This window comes from Hyla sarda, chromosome 9 (genome assembly GCF_029499605.1).
Source record: "Hyla sarda isolate aHylSar1 chromosome 9, aHylSar1.hap1, whole genome shotgun sequence".
Taxonomy (NCBI): Eukaryota; Metazoa; Chordata; class Amphibia; order Anura; family Hylidae; genus Hyla; species Hyla sarda.
Window position 1 is genome coordinate 49,565,969 of NC_079197.1, and position 3,530 is coordinate 49,569,498.

The following is a 3,530-nucleotide window of genomic DNA, read 5'->3' on the forward strand; positions in this document are numbered from 1 at the left end:
CAGCATGCCCATACAGTCAGGGATGCTGGGCGTGTAGTTCTGCAATATCTGGCCCTTCAGATGTTGCCAAACTACAACTCCCAGCATGCCTGGACAGTCTGGGCATGCTAGGAGTTGTAGTTATGCAACAACTGGGGAAGAACTGTGGTCTCCAAACTGTAGCCCTCCAGATGTTGCAAAACTACAACTCCAAGCATGCCCAGACTGTCCAGGCATGCTGGAAGTATTAGTTCTGCAACATCTGAAGGGCCAGATGTTGCAAAACTACAACTCCAAGCATGCACTGACTGTCTGGGCATGCTGGGAGTTGTAGTTTTGCAACATCTGGAGGGCTACAGTTTGGAGACCACCATATAGTGGTCTCCAAACTGTGCCACTTCAGATGTTGCAAAACTACAACTCCCAGCATGCCCAGACAGTCAGAGCATGCTGGGAGTTGTAGTTTTGCAACATCTGGAGGACCACAGTTTAGAGACCACTACACAGGGGTCTCCAAACTGTGACCCTCCAGATGTTGCAAAACTACAACTCCCAGCATGCCCAGACAGCCTTTGGCTGTCTGGGCATGCTGGGAGTTGTAGTTTTGCTGCTTTTTTTCGCTCTTCCTTCTGCCGCCGCTGCTCCGGGATGCCGCCGCCTCCGCCGCAGGTCCGGGTAAGCTGGGCCATGTCCCCCCAATCGCCGCCCGTGTTCCCCCCGCTCTATACCTACTTTGATCGGTGCGCAGAGCGGGGGGAAATGAACTCTAACCCCCCGCCCCCCTCCTGCCATTGGTGGTCAGCCTGACCGACCAATGGCAGGGAATTGGAGGGGGTGGCAACATTGCCACCTCGCTCCTATGCTTTAGGCTGGTCGGGGCTGTCTCTGACAGCTCCGAGCAGTCTTATTTTCCGGGAGATCGGGTCACCAGTGACCCGATTTTCCCGGATCACGGCAAATCGCAGGTCTTAATTGACCTGCGATTTGCTGCGATCGCCGATATGGGGGGGGTCTCAGGACCCCCCTAGGCATTGCCACGGGATACCTGCTGATAGATATCAGCAGGCATCCCGGTCCGATCACCGCCCGGCGAGCGGCAGTGATCGGAAATGCCGAGGGCGTATGGATACGCCCTCCGTCCTTAAGTGACGGGACGCGAGGGTGTATGCATACGCCCTTTGTCCCCAAGGAGTTAAGGGGTTAATCCTCTCCCTTTGTGCTGAGTGTGCTGAGCTCCTGTGTGTGAGGGAGAAATCTTCACCAATCAGAGCTATTTTTATATTACAAATACTGGCAGGGTGTCTAAAATACCAGCTGTGCTGATAAAATACCAGCCAGGTGGCAACCCTAAGTGTGTGACATGGTTGTAATAATTATTGGGGAGATTTATCAAAACCCATGCAGGGGAAAAGTTGATCAGTTGCCCATAGCAACCAATCAGATTGCTTCTTTCATTCTCAACAAGACCTCTGAAAAATAGAAGTGATCTGATTGGTTGCTATGGGCAACTGGTCCACTTTTCCTCTCCACAGGTTTTGATCCCTGATTGTCTTCATATCTAGGATGAGAATCTTCTGACAAAGTGAGTAACCAACCATTTCTGGGAATAAAACATCAGAACTTGCTGGGTGCCCTACGGTTGCCTGGACAACTGTACCCCCCAGCACCAGCCGCCTCTCACCTCATCACATGGTGCAGATCCTGCAGGAGAGCAGTTTTGGACACTTCTGTCATCCACATTTTGCTAACACTATTTTTCACACACACAAATAAAATAAATGAGTCGAACAAGTCAAAGAACAGTTTAAAAAAAGGGGAACTTTATTTATTATTTATTAAAATGTTTGTGTAGGGATTTTATGTAACCTCCATCACTCACAAAGAGCGGACAGTAACTAACTCAGGACAGGAAAAACCTCCAGAGGGGAGGAAACCTGTAGGGAATCCATGGCTACTGTACTGCCCTTCCTCTGGGCATACTAAAGGAGGTTACCTCTAGAATTTGGGCCAATGTGTCAGTGTATGTGCTGCCCCACAGCCTGGAAAGTGTGCATCTAAGAAAGGAAAAGAAAAGAGAGATTAGTTACATGTTTATTATAGAAATGCACATGGAACTGATCAAAAAGATGTGATACTTACCAGTCACAGGCGGGTATGAAGTTGCATTCCTAGGTTCCTACAGTTTAGGCCCCTGACTGATGACAGTGGTGATGACATCACATGTGTGACCTCACGGGAGTTCTATTTGAGTCGTGCTGCTTTCTGATTGGCTGCAAATCAAAAAACCTTTTTAACATATTCTGCATGACTTATCTCAGGGATTTATGGCAATTTTTATTAAAATGGTTCACTCCCCGTGGGAGTTTCTCCTAACCAGACACTCAGTATTTGTAATATCATTTGGTGACCCTAACAGCCTGGGCCCATAGGTTTCTTACACAGATCACTGCGGCTCTGGCAGGCTCAATGGGGGAGATTCATCAAGACCTGTCCAGAGGAAAAGTTGCAGAGTTGCCCGCAGCAACCAATCAGATCACTTCTTTCATTTTTGAAAGGGCCTCTAAAAAATTAAAGAAGCGATCTGACTGGTTGTTATGGACAACTCAGCAACTTCTCCTCTGGACAGGTTTTGATAAATCTCTCCCAATGGGCAGCGCTGGCTGCTGGGACGTATGACGAGCGATGCCCCTGACGTTGCGGTAGGAGCGGAAGGATATTATTTGTCAGACGTCCCGGGAGCCAGCGCTGTTTATTGATTTAAAGTGGTTGTGGCTCCTGCTGCCAGTTCAAGATCAGGCAGCATAGGCCGAGATTCACATACTGCATCAGTGATCCCCTGTGGCTGTCCAGCAGTTGCAAAACTACAACTCCAAGCATGCCCTGACAGCCTTCGGCCTTCGTGTGTCAGGGTATACTAGGAGTTGTAGTTTTGCAACAGCTGGACAGACATCTGTCGGAAGGGGGGTGGGAAAAAAAAAATAAAAGAAGCAACGTGGGCTTTGAAAAAGGCTACCCATAAGTTGTGTTTGAAGGAAAACGGTCACCCCTTCACCACGCTAAACCTGATACACCCGGTTATAGTGTGGGTGCTGGTCTCGTGAGCACTTGTGCCTTCTGAGCGCTCACGTGGCCAGCGCCCATGAATATTCAAGTCCAACCGGCGGGCCGCCTCCATCGTGCAATTCAGCGCAGGAAGAAGCGGACCTTCAGAGGGACGTCACGCCGGACTACAGGTACGCATATCAGTCAAAGAGCTTGCATCGGTCTCATGTTCACCTGTACTATAACCCTGTGAATTGGGTTTAGTGTGACTGAATGGGTGACCGTTTTCCTTTAATCCCGGTCTAAGCCTAGGAACAGACGCAATTTTAGTTTGAGTTTTTTTTTAGCAAAAAAAAAAATGTGGTGTCCCGGTACCGTATTGCATACCATACCTTTGTTAGGGGTCCCCAAAGTCAGAGTTGCTAGTAACTGTGGGATTCCGCTTCTTTAGTCTTCCCCTAGTCACCCCTCATATAGTTAATATATTGCTAAAATAAATGTAAATACTG

At 48.8% G+C, this 3,530-nt stretch overlaps 1 long non-coding RNA gene across 1 annotated transcript; it reads right to left on the reverse strand.

The window, feature by feature from the left end:
• Positions 1–1,833: 1,833 nt before the first annotated feature.
• Positions 1,834–2,455, reverse strand: LOC130290941 (uncharacterized). Its single transcript, XR_008847738.1, has 2 exons — positions 2,119–2,455; positions 1,834–2,033 (listed from the first exon to the last, which is right to left on the reverse strand). It is a non-coding gene; the product is annotated as an uncharacterized LOC130290941 (long non-coding RNA).
• Positions 2,456–3,530: the final 1,075 nt, after the last annotated feature.